The sequence below is a fragment of the Rattus norvegicus genome, chromosome 1 (genome assembly GCF_021556685.1).
Source record: "Rattus norvegicus strain SHRSP/BbbUtx chromosome 1, alternate assembly SHRSP_T2T, whole genome shotgun sequence".
Classification (NCBI taxonomy): Eukaryota; Metazoa; Chordata; class Mammalia; order Rodentia; family Muridae; genus Rattus; species Rattus norvegicus.
The window spans coordinates 41,545,930-41,563,566 of record NC_141534.1 but is presented as its reverse complement, the minus strand read 5'-3'; the positions used below and the strand labels follow the sequence as shown (position 1 = coordinate 41,563,566).

Genomic DNA, 17,637 nt, shown 5'->3' with positions numbered 1-17,637 from the left:
GACTTTCTGTTTTCAGTTTCTCTGTTTTCCAGCCCAGCTGTTCACTCTCTCCCCCTCCCCCACCCCATCCTCCAGTTTGATATGTTTTAAATCCTCTAAAGATTAGTAACGATGGCCATAATTGTCTTCTAAGGAACCGACTAATGCAGGCACTCAAAACATAACATATACTAACAACAAATCCTGGCAATACGTTTATAAATGAAAATCAGAGACTTGGGGGTAAAATAAGTTGCCTTAGCATGGCCAAGATTCAAACTTGACAACAACGCTCCTACCCTAACTATTACTCTATACTCTGTTAAACACAAAGTGTTTTCTTCCCTCCTGAACTATTTCTCCAAACAACTCCTGAACCTGCAGAAAATGTCCCACCAGGACCAGAAGGTCCTCTTTGCTAGGTTAATGTTTTTGTCAAAACACTGACAGAAAAACTGTGAAGTTGAAATGCTGTGGAGAGAGGTGTGACCACGTCCTCCTTGCAGAGATCATTGAGCAGGGAGAGGGGGAGAAAGGTGTGGGGGAGGATGAATCTAGGTCCAGTTTCCCAGTCCATCAGGGTGGATGAAAAGTTGTTCCCTCTGGGCATTCCCCTGCCTTCTTCCTGCTACCTTTAGTGCTAGTGAGTCACAGAACCAGGATAAGGTGGTTCAGGGGAGGTGAAGGCCACAGTTGTGGGGACAAGAACCAGAAGTAATAGCAGACACAGGTGTCTACACCATGTTCTCTCCCTAAGGCTCTTCAGCATGTTTGCCTAAGCCTGCACAGGTAACTACCACAGTCAAAGCTAAATGGCTGTACCCTCCATCCTGCAATGCCTATGAAGCCTCAACATGGCTCACCTTCTCTGAACTTGCAAACCAAAATTTTTCATTACACTTGGGAGGAGAGCTGGCTGCATAATCCAGGCTGGCATAGAATTCTCTATATGGCCCAGGCCACTCTTGAACCTAGACAATCTTTCTGTCGCAGCCTGCCCCAGCCTGCCCCCGCCTGCTCCAGGCTGCCCTAGCCTGCCCTAGCTTGCCCTAGCCTGCCCCAGCCTGTCCCAGCCTGCCCGGTACAGGGATGGGCCCAGGTAAATGACCATGTCTAGTTTGTCCACTCTGCTATATTTTCTTTAAACAAAACCTCAAATGCCCAGTTTTTCAATGCACTTGCCTTGAGCTGTAGAACTCACGTGGTCCTCCAGTCCTACCATATACCTCCCTCCACTCAGGGGTGGCATGTGACTAGACTCGGGGTAATTAGGAAGGATTTCTCCTTACAAAGGAGCGACGGGAACATCTGGCTCTGAAGGCACTAGATAGGACTGGGTGTTTCTGTTCCCAAGGTCTTTCCTGCCTGGAGTTAGGAAAGCTGCATCTGCCTGTGGAGGAGCTGGGGTTCTGGTGCCCATTGGATCCAAAAGCAATGCTGGGTCCTTGAAATCCAGGACCTCTACCTCTCCCACAGGTGGCCCCTGTTTGATTTGATGGACCAAAGATGCCGATTCTGTTTCCAGGTAGGATGGCCAGTTACCAGGGGCTGGGTGTGGCAAAGGAGAAGCGTGATCAGAATCTGGAGACAGGGTGCCAACATCCACACAGCTCGGATTAGCCTTTGATTTGAAAGACACATCAATACATCCATTCTGCTGTGGCCTTCCAGGGCCTCCCCTGGTTCAATTGGTGGGTAGTGTACATCCTCTCCATTCTCATTGTAATAATTGAAACTGTCCTCAGTATAGATCTCCAGGGCTGCAGCATGGTTGAACGAGTGCTCCAGCACTGTTGAAAGAGTGCTCCAGCACTGAGGAGCAGACTGTGGAATGGTCACCTCTGACCTTAGCTGGACAGACATTGTCCAGGGCCAGCCTGCTGCTGATGTGAAAAGCCCACACCCCAGGAATCCCCAGGTTGCTTAGTCTAAGAACAGAGGAAAGAGTGGATTATAACCAGTCCATTCATCCTCCTTCAGAATTTATTTTGAAATCAAAAGACTTTAACGATCAAAGTCAAACTTTGCCTGCTATGTCAAACAGAAGCAAAGCTTCTAAGTAACTGAGATAAATACCATACAGGAACTTTGTTATGAGCTGCCTTTTGTCTGGCATTGTGTATGGAACACTAAGTCATCAGGTTATATGTCTGCTCCAGAAGCCCAAATCAAATATTCTGTCAAAACCTGGCTGTCTTGAGAGCAAACATGGAATGCAAGAATATTTTATGCTTTCTCTACGTGAATGAAAACTTAAATCAGACTCAAGCTTACTTAGGCTTACAATTCCTAAAACACTTAAATAGTACTGATTTCTACAAGCCGTGCCTACACCGGTGCTTATCAGTCTTCACTGGGCTCTGCAAGATAGGGGTGGTAGCTGTGCTAGATCTTAGTGAGGAAAAAGTTGGTTTTGAGAGGTTAGCTAATCTTCAGATCATACAGCCAAAAGTTGGCAAAGTCAGGGCAAGAATTTCATGCTAACAAGAAACTTTGTCTTCCAAACATCTCTGTGTACTGTGATTCACATGGACTAATGTATTAATGACAGAGGATGATAGATCTATGAGTACTTTTAATGACCAAGTCTAAAACAATTTTTGAGCAAAAGTTCAACTTGGGTGAGATACAAATGTATTAGTCAAAATGAGGCTCAGTATTTGGGAACAGATCTTCATTTTCTCTGTAGAGTAGACCATGAACCCCTCTTAGTTCCCAAGAATCTCTTTTCTCAGAGGAGTCTCACCAGACAGTCCCAGCTATCCTGAAACTCAAGATCTTCTGCTGGGATGTGGCACTACTTTTCCAGCTCAGTCACATACTATCTCAGTGTCAATGGTATGCTTGCTGTGAAGAGGACAGCCATGCGTAAGACGACTCCTAACCCTAAGAGAAAGCTCGGGTTAGGAAGGCTCTGGAAGGCTGAAGGAACACCCATTCAGAGCCTGCCCCACATGTGGCCCATATATATACACCCACCGAACTAGATAAGATGGATGAAACAAAGAAGTGCAGGCTGACAGGAACTGGATGTAGATCTCTCCTGAGAGACTCAGCCAGAATATGGCAAATACATAGGTGAATGCCAGCAGCAAACCACTGAACCTAGAACGGGACCTCCCCATAGAAGGAATCAGAGAAAGGACTGAAAGAGCTTGAAGGGGGTTGAGACCCCATATGAACAAAAATGCCAACCAACCAGAGCTTCAGGTGACTAAGTCACTACCCAAAGACTGACCCTGGGCTCCAACTGCATAGGTAACAATGAATAGTCTAGTAAGGGCACCAGTGGAAGGGGAATCCCTTCATCCTGCCAAGACTGAACCTCCAGTGAACGTGATTGTTGCGGGGAGGGTGGTAATGGGGGAGGATGGGAGGGGAACACCCATATACAGTGGGAGTGGAAAGATGTTAGGGGGATGTTGGCCTGGAAACCAGGAAAGGGAATAACAGTTGAAATGTAAATAAAAAATACCCAATTTAATAAAGAGGGAGGAAAAAAAAGACTCTGGAAAGCGGGACCTAGCCAACGATATCAATCCTGTGTTTGCATGAAAGACCAAAGCTCAAATTCTCCCAGATTATGTAATTTCCTCAAAAGTCCACAATCAAGAATAAGAGGGAATGGCTAAAGAGAAGTATTAAGATCCACTGAATCATATAACGAGATCTTTGTTCACTGGGGCAAGTATTCATCATTCTAGTCTAGGTTTCTACTGCAATAATGAAGAGAGTTGAGGTTCTCTTCAGTTCTCTTTCTCTCTCTCATTCTGTGCACTGTCCACTAGCCACTACCTCTACCCAAGTGTATTCATGATACTCTACTGTACTGGCTGGATTTTGTCACTCTGATGCAGACCTGAGAAGAGACTGCCTCAATCACACAGGCCTGAAGGCAAGTCTGGGGGAGGGGCGTTTTCTTGGTTAATGATTGGTGGGAGGAAGAGCAGTTCACTATGGGTGATACCACCCTAGGGTACCATCTCTGGTTGTGTAAGAAATTAGTCTGAGTAACACAGAGGAACCAAGCCAATAATAATGTTCCTCCATGGCTTCTGCTCCAGTTCCTGCCTCCTTCTAGGTTCCTGTCTTGTTTTAGTTCCTGACTTGGCTCCTCTAATGCACTGTGTGACCCAGGACAGTAAACCAAATAAACCCTCTCCTCCCCAAGTCAGGTCAGTGTTCGTCCCTTCTGTGATTTGTTATATTCAATTGCTAAGGTTTCTTTTCATTTTTTTGAGACACAGTCGCATGTAGCTGAGGATAACCTTGAGCTTCTATTCCTCCTGCCTGCACCTCCCAAACACTGGGATACCAGCTGTGATACTAAACTCTGTTTGTGTGGCACCAAGGTCAAAACTCTGGGCTTTGTGTCAGCAAGGCAAGTGTTCTACCAGCAGAGCTTCAACTCTTGCCCTCAGTTGGTGCTTATAGAAATTAGGGTTGCAAATAAAACACACCACAGAAGACAAAACTCCAGGCTGATAAAATGACTCAGCAGGGAAAGCCACTTATCTACAAAAGCTGAGAGCTATACCCAGAATCCACGTGGTAGTGGGAGAGCACAAACTCTGACAAACTGAATTCCGACCCAGACACCTCCCTAACAGCTGCCTCCAACCCCCAACTCCCACACAGTAATGTAATTTTAAAAACTGAAACCAATCAGTAAGAAGAGACCCTGGAGCCCCAGCCCATCCCACAGCAGGGGTATTGCAGCTGGGAAACCTCTTGAGTTTGGAAGTGGACAGCTTCAAAGCTTCAAAGAGTAGGAAAATACAAATCATGCAAGCGTGGAGCTAAATAAATGCCTTCTAATGAGACATAAATCAATATCCTGGCGTTTGCCACACTGCCTGGGGGGAATCTAAACAGTTAATTTACCCTCCACACTGAGGTCATTTTGAATGCTCACAGATAGAATTTGTCTCCTAGAAAGAAAAACTGTATCACAAAACAGAACAGCCATGCTGGCCTGCCTGTGACTAATCCTTTCCCAGGAACTACTCTCTTCTCTACCTGAATATGCATATGTTTCAGAAGAGGCCTGCAAACATGAATAATGTATGACCTCTCTTGGAAGAAGAGATTCCAGGACTAGGAAAATGTTCTTCTTCTGGAGGGATACAACAAAGTATCCAGAGGTAGCTAGGACCATGATCCTGAGCTACTTTGTTTACAAATGTTGTCCTCAATGCTGGGCATGTGTGATGCAATGTTTCAACCCTTAAGACAACGATACTGACAGAATCTGGAGGAAAGAAACCTAGGAGACAGTGTTAAGTATGGAAACACTGAATGGGAAGCAAAACCCACAGTGAAAGGGGAGGTAGCAGAGTTGTCACTCAGAGTAGTGGTAGGATAATTCTGACTTGCATTTTATGTTATTCCATTGCCTGTAGTTTGTCTCATTTTATTAAGCGTGAGGCACACCAAATCTGTCAATCACTCTGGTCATGTCTCACGCTTCTTCTTTCTGGCACACGCCTGTGTCATAAAAATCGTAGTATTTCAAGCACTCAGCCCTCCTTCCAAGGGGCTCTAGGTACAACCTGGGGAGAGAGAGTCTTTAAGCTAGAGGGTAAGAGGTTAGAGGAGAAAGGATAGAGGCCAACTGCTAAGTCTGTTCTAGAGTCTAGACTACACAACGGGTGAGATGGAGACCAAGACCCTGTACGGATCACAGAACAGGATGGGACACTTGTATGTAGAGCCCTTGGAAATAGGGCTGAGTGCTTGAAATACTATGATTTTAAAGGCAGATCCCCTGGACAACAACAGCATCTGGGAAGGACCAAGAATCACAGAGTATTAGAATGAGAATTGGTACCTGCATAGCCATAAGAAGCTGCTGTGCCTGTGTGTGTGTGTGTGCAAAAAACATGTGAGGAGAAAGTTGTGTTTCCCTACTAGAGCCATAAAGGCCTTCATACACGTGCTCACACACATGCATGCGCATGCATGCGCGCGCGTGCACACACACACACACACACACACAGACACACACACACAAACACTGTCATTCATTCACTCCGGTTCTTCACTGTCTCCTTTGATGCTTTCCAGAAATATCAAAATTGCAGGAGAGTGGCAGAATGAGCTGTAACCCTGAGTGACTGATAAAATGAATCAAAATACAAACAACCAGGTAACATGAAATCCAAGTAAGAAACACCCTATCTACTCTGCATAAGAGATCACCCCTGTATCCATACTTCAGAGTTGTATTGACTATGGCTTGGCCACTTAACTCTGACATAAGCACCTTTCATAAATTCAGTAAGACTATTTGTAAAACTGGGAAGATAGTTATACTTACCGCCTATAAGCTGAGAGAGTTTTAATTAAGATAATATCTGCAAGTGTTTTATCACAATGCTCTGCAGATAAAGTGATCAGCAAATTTTTGCTCTGTCACTCTATCTGCCCACGATCTAGTTTTAGTTTGACTGAGAAGCAACTATGGGAAGCCACAAAGTAACTCCTGTGGGCTAAGCTGGTATTGCAGAATACAAAGACAAAAGAGCCCACCTGAAGTCAATAGTCTCATAGGAGCACCAACTGGACAGACACCTGCAGAATAGCCTACTGCAGCACTAGCAGAATAACCCACTGGGGAGACTAAGAAATGGATATGTCTCTGGCAACGGTGTGGGTAAACCAATCAGCATGATTTCAGGTGATGATGCCAGGCGAAACCTGAGATGACTAAAAGCCTCATCTACCTCCCCCCATTATAGTACTCATAATTTAATCCTTAACAATACCTGTTTGAAAGACTGAATCATGATGCCTCCTCTCCAGAAATCATTAACCTGAAAAGCTTCCACTGAGGCAGTTAGTTATGACTGGATATTTTTGTGTAGCCCCAAGAACAATGTTTTTCACAGCAAGCCCCAGTAGTTCTGCAAAAACATATAATCACTGCTGCTTCTGGTTTCTATGCCTGACAGATAGTGCAGGAAAAAGAAAGAATCTTTTACATCTTGGAGAGCCTTAAGCTCCAGAGGTCCAGCTTAGCTCTTGGTTTTGAACCAGCGCCTTTCTTAGAAGCCACCAAAGGTTTCTGGCCACTAGATATAGTGTCCCTACTAATGTCCTTCCAGTGCATAGCACAGTCACACACTCCACATTACTCACGGGTAGAGATTCTTCACCGACTGCTCACTGTTAGTCAGGCTGAAATACAGGGCTTTTCTCTTCAGGTCATCTGCTTCCCCTTGGCAGAAGCCACCTTCGCAGGAAGCTGCAGCTGGACACTGTAGGATTCTTTGGGGCGAGTTCCAAAAACTGAAGACCATTGGCAGGATAGAGAAAGAGGGCATAGGAATCACATTCATCAGATGCCAGAACGGCTTGGAGAGTGTTCAGCTGTGGACAAAAAGGAATTGCAGACACCCTTAAACAAAGAAATAAACAAAAGAAGAAAATCAGAACACAGGTAAGGTATTCCAACAAGGGGGCAGAGGCCAGATCCCTTGCCTTGAAATCCGAGTTCAGTTCCAGGAACCAATGTAAAAGGAGAGAACTGGTACCGGGAGGATCTCCTCCCAATCTCTGCATGTGCACACATGAATCATACAAAACCACATACCATACATGTCCTACACACATACCATACACATACCCCACATATATATCATGCACACACTAGTGGCCTCAATGCAGTATGCAAATACCGTACAAACACCACACACTCACACACAACCTGCACACACCATATGCATATAAACACACCATACAGACACACAAAAGCACACACATCATGCACATACACACATCATACACATAAACCATACACAGACACACACATCACACACACATATACAAACACACACATAATGCACAAATGCAGACATACATACACATCATGAACATGCAGACACACAATTTCATATACAACATAAACATAGATTATTTACGTACACACACAATACATAGACATACATATTCACATGTAGCACATAAACATATACATACACATACATGCACACACACAGAGAGAATAACATGAAATAAAAAAACCAAGTCCTTACATAAAGGAGTTCTACCACAAGATCATTACATGGCAGGAACAACACATTGCCTTGGTTAATTCTCATGACAACCCTAAAAAGTCAGCACTACCATGTCAATCTACAGCTTAGAAAATGAAGACTGAGGGCTTGTGTCTTCCAAGACCACTGTTGCAAGTGTTTTCTGCCTTGTGCCTGACTACACAAGTACCTGGAAGGTGTAATGAAAGAATGTACTGTGCCTATGGGTGTTGCTCATTCATGAAGGACTTACTTAGCTAACCTTCATGAGGACTTGTGTTCAAGTCCCAGAACTGCAAAATTGAAGGAAGAGCTGGGAAAATGGTTCAGTGTGAGGAGTTGCTATTCAAGCATGAGGACCTGAGTTTGATCCCTAGAATACACACTGAACAAAAACAGTCATGGTGTCTGTCAGTCCCAGATCTGTAGTTCCACAGGACGGAAGGCAGCTCCGAGAACCTTGTCACCCAGCAATCAATCCTAGATTAGCTGCTGAGTACTGTGTCAGAGGGAGGCGTGCCTGAAAATGATTTGAAAGGGAGCTGGATAGAGTGCTCAACAGGTTAAAGGCGCTTACCTCAGAAGCCTGATAACCAGAGTTCAATTCCCAGACCCCATGAAGGAGGATTAGCAGAGAGCTGACTCTGAAGTTGTGCTGTAACTACCACAGTGTCAAAGCATGCACATATATGCAGAACAAATAAATAATTTTTAAAAGGTGGAGAGTGCCTAAGGAATGGCACTCAAAATTCTTCTCTGGTCTGCACACACATGCATCTCCACACAAATGTGAGCCATGCATGAATGTCTGTGTGTGCCTGCACGTGCGCCCACATGCGCAGGCACACACACAGATACAGGTACAGCATGCACGGACACCAAAAGGAAACTGTCAAAGACCATTTCTAATGAAATATTGCTAATGAAATGAGAATCCTAAGTAGTAAACTCATCTCTCTGGGTCTGTAACCTTCATGTCAAATAAACACTAAAACACTTGGGACCCACCACAGCCTCAAGACCCCGGAGCCTCAGTGTAAATGCTTCCTGCTCTAAATGTTGTTTTTGTTTGTTTGTTTTTTCTGTTGCAAGAGGCTAGCTAATTCAGCTGAATTTTCCTTGGGAGCAGCAGAGCAGTAATTTCAAAGTGAGGTTATCATCAGAAGCATCCTTCACAGCAACTTCACTCCAGTTCACACTTCCTTTGAATATGGCTCCAAGAACTGTCCTAGCACCAAAGCCACAATGAACACTAAAACGCTAACCTTATTTATTAGATGTCTTCAGAAAAAGCGCAACGATTGTTACTGTAACTACTTATATGATTCGTGTACAGAAAATGGGTCTTGCATGAAAAGTGTAAGAAAGGGGAAAAGTATGTCTTCTAAGGTGACTTTGCCTCACTTAAGGCAGATTTGGAAATTATTTTCTCTTCTGTGATATAAACAGTAATTACTGTACTTATCCTGTGGGACTGTGTAGAGAAGACAGTATAAAACAGTCCTGCAAGAAGGTAAGGAGAGGGGGCAGAGGGATGGCTCCCTGGTTGAGATCATTGGCTCTTCCCCCAGAGGACCTATGTTCATTTCCCAGCACTCACATGACAGCGCACAACTGTAGGTAATCCGGTCCAGGGTATTCCACCAGCACTGCATGCAACTGTGTGTAAGCATATGACCCATATGCATAAACACAATTTTAAAAATTTAAAGAGAAGTCTGATGGTATGAACAAACAGACTATTTAACAGTTGTCTAAGTAGTTTGCCCTTCGACCCTTACTAACTAAGTTCACCAGAAAGACTGTGGCTCAGTCTGCACTCTGGGTTCAGTTCAAATGGGTAGGTTGTGATGCTGCACACCTACTATCTCAGCACAGGTCAGTCAGGTCAAGGATCAGAGATAAAAGATCATCCTCCATTATGAGGTTTGAGGCCAACCTGAGATGCATGGCGGGGGGGGGGAGCGGGGATCAAAAGCAAAACAAAAGGAACAACATAAACGTCAGACTCCCCCAACTTCAAATTGTTCAAGGCTGCCTACTTCCAGGAACCAATTGCAGTCCTCAGAGGGGACAACGTCTCTACCCTTGAGTGCTCCTGCATCAGATCCCAACACCCTGCTCTTCTGAAAGACACTGTGCCTGCCATGCCCCTAGTACATTAACCTCCAGTGCACAGGCTGATACATGCTCTGCCTTCTATCCTGGAGAAATTGCTTGCTCACTGAAACCTACCCAAATGGAATCCCTGAATCAGGATGGGTTAGGAGGAAGCTCTAGCTGGAGAGTCTACCATATTACCACAACAAAAGGTTATCAATGGTGTTCCTACTAAATGTAAGAGAGGCCTTTCAGAGTAAGAGCATTCCGCTTAGAGTCTATGTCTATTTCAGTGCCGATATAAGGAAACTGTGTAAAAATAGTTTCTGAATTAACATATCGACTATGTTTAGATAGAGATCATATATGATATATATGACTCTCTGCATATATAACCCTAACCCTAACCCCTTACTCCTAACCCTAACCCCCTAGCTCCTAACCCTAACCCTGTGACATAAAGTTTTTTAACATTACAGGAGAAGCTGGGAAGGCAGCACACCCTATGTAGTGCTTGCTGTGCGTGCATGAAGTCCTGAATTGAATGGCAGCACCCAGATGAAAAGCAGGTCGTGGCAGCACACTTGTAATCTCTGCTCTGGAGAGAAAAACAAGCAGATCCCTAGGGCTCACTGGCCAGCAAGCCTAGCCTAACTGGGGAGCCCCAGGTCCCAGAGAGACCCTGAGTAGAAAGACAAGATGGCTCCCAAGCAAAGACATTTAAAGTTGACCTCTGGTTCCCACATGCATATGCACACATGTGCATGCACACCCACACTCTCACTCATAAATGAAAAATTTTTAAAAAAGACCATAAGAAAATAGAAATATTAGAATTGGTGACCCAGTTGCTTGTATTAGAAAAGTTTATTTTTTTCCACTATAAGCTTGTTATACATGATATTAGATAAACGTTTTAAAAAGAATGTATAAATGAATGACTGAGTGAATGAAACTTAACAGTGGGGACCGTCTTCTCTAGCCCTCTAGCTGGCTGGCCTGCCCCAAGGAGGCAGTGTTTGAGTTGAAGGTATTCTGTTGAACTGTAATTGAGATGTCAAACCCAAGGCATTACAAGGCTAGTCAGTAAACAAAACTGGATGTTAACCTGTCAAGTAAGAAACTGTAGCTTCAAACAATGTTTATTTCTCCATTTCTGCTGGTGCAGGCTTTAGGAAAATATGTCTCTTCCTTTAAGTTCACAGAACAAACACAGCCACTGTCAGTGACAAGAACAAGTGTCAGTGGCAATCTCTTAGGGAAGACATCACTTCTGTAGCTCAGAGGCTCTAGGGGAGTTAAAGCAAACACAGATTTGCTCCAGGTCTATGGCATTTTACACCCAGGTGGAATTTCACAAGAGGACTCTGTCTCTACCTACACCAGGAATGAGGCCATTTACCCTCACCCACCCACACCCGCTTCACATGTTGCCAAGACCAAAGCCAGAGCAGAGTTGGTGTTTTCTCCAGGGAGACCGCAAAGCAGGCTCCTGCAGACAGAAGTATGTAAACTGTTACAAAGGCAATGTGGAGAAAGCTACAAGGAACTTACTAAGAAGTTCATGGCATGCTTGCTCACTTTCCTGTGATGTCAGCTAAGGCTGTGCAGTGTTTTGACACATTAAAAGTGTTGGCTTTGAGGAAGTGGTTCAGCAGTTAGGAGCACCTTGTAGTCCTTGCAGCATGCTACTCAAATCTCTGTATCCATTCTCAGTCAAGGAGTTCACAACTGCCTGTATGTAACAACTCCAGCTTCAGGGGGCCCAAGCCCTCTTCTGGCCCTACCAACACAAGCAGACACAGAGAAAGATAAACACACACACACACACACACACACACACACACACACACACACACACACACAAACAAACAAACACGAATAAAAAAAAACCTTATAAAGCATTTTATAGTATTGATTATAGTAAAAACGTCACGGGAGCAACCTTAGTGACCACTAGGAAGGGTGAGATTTTATACGGTTGTAATAAATGTTACAGAAATACATTGACCAGAGCATACTATACAGCAGAACAAGCAAGTGAAACAGTAATATGGGCACTGTGGACCCACTGTTGTCAACGGCAACAATATGCTAAAGAAATAACTAGAAATGTACACACGAACCTACGGGTTATTTTTGGTTTCTCCAAGACAGGGTTTCTCTGTATTCTGTCCTGGAACTCACTTTGTAGACCAGGCTCGCCTAGAACTCACATAGATCTGTTTGCCTCTCTGACTCTGCTGGGATTGAAGGCAAGTGACACCACACCCAGCTCATACAAAAAAAAAAAAAAAAAAGTGTTCCTTTTTAAATTTCCCAAATTTTTAATTTTTTTCAATGAATGTCTCCTAGCCAATGCCTTAGTTTCCGGTTCAAGCCCAACCCTTCTGTTTACTCAGCTGCAGAGTACCCCTCACTTACCTCTCTAGACCACGCAGCCCCAAGACTGTCCTCCTCCTAGGGGCCCACTTGTTCCCAGGTGGCCAGGAAGAAGTGGGTAGTGGGGAAGCTGGACCTGGTCAGCAGGAAGCCTGTGCACAGGTAGCAAGCAGCCAGACACAGCACAGCCCAGGAGGTGTCCTCCATACAGGATCCGGCCACTGCTCTGACTCGAGTGGATGTCAGCCAGGAATGGGGCGATGGCTAGGAAGTCAGTAGGAAAATCATCAACGACATATTAAGTCTCCCTGGGTAAGTCCTGGGTGGAGATGATGCCATTGGTGCCCACCTACAATAAGACCACAGGGCGGTGAGACAGTTCAGCAGGTAAGGGCACTCTGCCATCAAATCTGACGACTTGAGTTTTAGGACCCGACAGAAGGTGGGATAAAAAAAAACAAAAGAAAACAAAAAAAAAAAACAAAAAACAAAAAACAAAAAAACAAAAAACTGGTTGTTCTCTGCTCTTCACCCGCATGAGGTGGCACGTGAATCCCGCCCCACATAAACGTTTTTAAAAGGGCAAAACAGTGGTAGCTCAATCCCAAGGGCAGCCACCAGTCGAACGCACCTACGGTCCGAGTTCTAATAGAGTCAAGAAGACTCCCTTCTCTTTGCAGGTTGAGACACATCCAGGGTAACAAACTCAACTTTGGTGACAGTCCTCAAGTGCACTGCGACCCACAGGTGCGGCCTCTCTGGAACCCGCTCATCTTTCTCCACCCCTGCACACCTTGGGCGCCCTGTCCTTAATTAGATTCCTATGTCTGCATGCACAGCCTCCCACCGCCCCTAAACGCAAACCGCACTAGCCGCCTCAACTTCATCTTCCTGCGTGGGAAGTCGAAGTAGAGGGGGACGGTTCCAGCTCTCCCTTGAAATGATCCTTATTCCTCCACAGTAGGGATCAAGAAGCTGCAGCGCCGCTGCTAAGCCTGGTCCCCAGCGGCGATGACAGTTAAACATGGAGGTTAGTTGCTCCACACCCTGGGAAGAAACTACGACCCCACACCAAGCCGCGCACCTCTGGGAGCTGAACTTACGTAGAGGTTGCTGAACTGGACACCATAGAAGTGTAGAGGTACTGCTAGCTTCACAGCCGCGGAGCTTTCATCGTCGCCCTCCCGAGGCAGCCTGTCTCCCCATGATTCCCCTTAAGGAAAGAGCTCTTCAGGACGCAGACCTCCGGCTCTGGACAGCAGCACCAGCACCAGCACCAGGAGCAGCGATAGCGGTGATGGCGGTGCCAGCCGCCTGGCTGTCAGGTCCCAAGACATGCTCACTCCTCCCTGGCTCTACCCTCCACACCCTGAGTCTCTGCAGGCCACAGTGCCCACCAGATGCCCACACGGACCTTCGGCCCGCAATGCGGGCCCAACCACCGCACTGATTGGCTACAGCTCTCGGCCACTGACCAATCAGCGAGTCTGAGAAAGTTTGCCAGCGGCCACTAAAACTAGTTCTCATTAGGTTTTCTAAGACTGCTGTAGATTGGTGAAGCAGCCGGGAAGGTGAGACTGTTGGCCAGATCCGGTCTGGGCTGTCCCAACTACTCCTGGGCTACCCACAACTTTCCAGTATGGGTTATGGCTCTGCAGGAGGTGACCTCATGGGCTGGAGGGACACTAGGCGCGCGGGCAGCTGTAGGCTGTAAGCGACTGTGCACGCTAGGTTGGCAGAGCGAGGGAGGGTAATGAGATTACACACTGGAGTGTGCTCCCTGCCCTGGCGTCCCGGGTACCCCTCTTGCAAGAGGCCAGGCCCTCTGATAGATTCAAAGGACCTTCGTCTCTATCCCGGGACTGCTCAGCCCCACCCTCATTTCCTGCTGAGAAGCATGGCTTTGTGAAAGGCTGACTCCCAAGTTCTATCCCCAATCACTGGCTAACCTTTGGGAGGACACTGCCACCCTCCGAAATGTCCTCCCCAGCTGTTTACCTTCCCTGGGGCAAACCACCCCAGCGCAGACTGTGGATCCCACTTTGTGTGACACCATTCAATTGGAGCCTGGAGTGAAGCTGCCTGGCGCCAGGGCGGGACAACTGAGTGTTTTCTCCCAAAGCCTGGGAGTAAAGGAACTACACTAGCAGGAGGCCACAGAGTCCATAACCCCAGCTGCCCTGTAGGCCTGGAAAACCTCACAACTTGGAAAGCAGCTGCACCTGTGTTGGGGAACCCCCTCCACCATAAACATCCCCTCTGCTCTAAGCCTCGGGAGCCAGATGAGATTTTATTACCATTTTATTATCAGGAGCGTGAAATTTCCCACATACAGCCAGTTTTCTCTCAGCTAGGCCCACCCCCCACCCACGGGCTCCATAGAAGTAAAGGTAGTTTTTAAAAAAGCCTTAGAGATACTTTAAAGGACTCCCAAAACCAGCTTTCTCGTTGTGTTTATCCCAGCCATGTAATTCTTAATTATTTTTATGTTATTTAATATATTTCTTTACTATTTGGCCCCAAGGGGCCAAATACTAAAATCCTTGAAAATACCAGACTGATAGGCTCCGAATCAACACAACAGAAAAGGCCCAGAGCAGTTTGTCCCCACAAGCTGGAGAGAGCTATGTTTTCTCCCTCTGAAAACAAACTGAAGCTTGCACTTTTTTTTCTCATTTGCCCCCCTGTGACCAAGTATTTACATTTTGCTGAGGACAAAATGATGTCTCAGAGGCAGGAGGCGATTTGACTTGTCCAAAGTCACCTTATTTACTCTTCCACCCACCATACATTCTGCCTCTGGCTCAGCATCCCTCCATCCAGCATAACAATAGCTCTAACATTGACTGGAGGTCTAGCCTACAAATTAGAGGCAAACCAAAATCCAAGATGGAATCCCCACAGCTTGATTTCCTAGTGTTCTCTTTCTTGTCTAAACCCCCATCCTCCCATGCACTCCTACTCTCCAACAACCCACCCCTGCCAACCTGAGAAGGATAGGCTTGCTTGTGAATTCTGACCAACAGAATGGGGCCATAGTGATCAGAATTCACTTCAATGGCCTTTCTGGCTTGCCAGTCAACACCATATCTCCACTGGTTCTGAAGAAGCCATATACTGCATTAGGAGGGCAACACATAGTAAAGAGCTCCAGAGATCCTCTGGTCACCAGCCAGCAAGAACCAAACTCTGCCAAGAGACGTATAAATGAGCTTGTGGAGTCTTGAGATAGCACCACAACGCTGGTTGACTTTGGTTGCAGCCATGTGATAGACCCTTGAAGCAAGGGCCTCATTTAAGCCATAACACATTCTTAATTCATAATGACCCTGAGAATTACTAAATATGTGTTGTCTTAAGGCATTTCATTTGAGAGGAGTTGCTGGACATCAATAGATAACCAAATCAGGAGGACACTGTGCTAAGGAAACTAAGCTAATGGCAGGGAACAGCATGCAGCCAGATATGATATTAGAGAAGGAGCTAAGTGTTCTTCATCTTGATCTGAAGGCTGTCAGCAGAAGGGTTGAATCACACTTGCCAGACTTGTGCACATATGTGAGACCACAAAGCCTACCATCACAGTGACATACTTCTGCTAACAAGGCTACACATCCACCAAAAAGCCATAATTCCTAATAGTGTCACTTCTCAGTCTTCATTCAAACTACCACACTGTCCATCTGTTTGTTTGTCAGCATCCATATTGTACGCATTAACTATCAATCATCTACACTCAATCTATTAGACCATTGTATATAATTTGCCAGTCTATGACCTAAATGTCATCTACCTTTTTATTATCGATCTATCAATTTTACGTCAGTGAATATCTGACAAAGACATACAGTTTGTGTTCTATGTGTCCTGCTTTACACTAGACATTTTTTGGAACACCATACAGAACAACTTGCTCAAGTACAATGACTTACCAGCATCATGTAACATATAGTTATTATAGAGGCTGTTGAATTTTTTTTCATGTTAAAATATTCCACCTGGAACAGCCACCTGAGAAAACTGCATGCAAGGGAACTAAAAAGTTGAGGGAGCTCAGTTAGAGGAGTAACAAAATGGTTATGATTTTTCATAATGATTATATACTATGTAAATAAGACCAATAATAAATTAAAGGAACATCACTTGTCATTTGTGTAGCGATAGCCTCTGAATTGTAAATGCTGTAGGCACTAATATATCTGAATTCTCTGTAACAAATTGGACCATCAAAACCTATAATAAATTTTATTGTCTTATTTTTCTGCCTGACAGATTTGTTTATTCTTTCCTCTATGTTTCTCCTACTCATCAGCTTTGACTTCTAGCATAGGCAGAGGTAGGAGCGAGAATAAATTAAACCATGTTGTGAAAGCAGGATGACAACAACCATGGTGGGGGCATGGGGTATCTTTGCCAACACTAGGAAGGACATGAAAATTGAAGCTGGTAGTGAGGTAGCAACAAGTCTTCACTAGGCATGGTTCATTTTTCTTGTTATTTCATAGGAAAAATAACTGTGGGTGGAGGTACCATGAAGGTGGTTTTCAACGTGTTTGTTGAACAGTGTACAGCATCCCATCTGGGTTAGTAACAATTGTAATGGTTTGAATAGTTTTGATGCAGTGAGTTGCACTATTAAAACCAGTTATGGCCTTATTGAAGTAGGTATGTCACTGTGGGTATGGGCTCTAGTATGTGTGTCCCAGTTTCCTGGAAACCAGTATTCTCCTAGTGGCCTTCAGATAAAGTTGTATAATTCTCAGTCCCTCCTACATGTCTACGAATGGCTTGATGATGTGGACTAAACCTCTGAACCTGTAAACCACCCCCAATTAAATGTTGTCATTTTAATAGTTGAGTTGATAATGGTGTCTGATGAACAGCTCTAAAACACTCATTTATTTACTTTTTTATTAATGATTTAATTCAATTTAATTTATTTAATGTATCAGTGCCCTTTTGCATATACTCTGCCTGCCTGAGTAGGACACCAGATCCCATTACAGATGTTTGTGAGCTACCATGTTGTTGATGGGAACTGAACTCTAGACCTCTGAAAGAGTAGCCAGTGCTCATAACCCCTGATTTGCCTTACCAGTCCCCTAAAACACTAATTTAGACAGAAGTTGACACAAAAAAC

General features: G+C 45.0%; 1 pseudogene across 1 annotated transcript; it reads right to left on the bottom strand.

Moving 5' to 3' along the window:
• Positions 1-1,043: 1,043 nt before the first annotated feature.
• Positions 1,044-13,888, bottom strand: Nid2-ps6 (nidogen 2, pseudogene 6; annotated as a pseudogene). Its single transcript, XR_015645091.1, has 4 exons — positions 13,601-13,888; positions 12,540-12,846; positions 7,120-7,350; positions 1,044-1,907 (listed from the first exon to the last, which is right to left on the bottom strand). The product of XR_015645091.1 is annotated as a nidogen 2, pseudogene 6 (transcript).
• Positions 13,889-17,637: the final 3,749 nt, after the last annotated feature.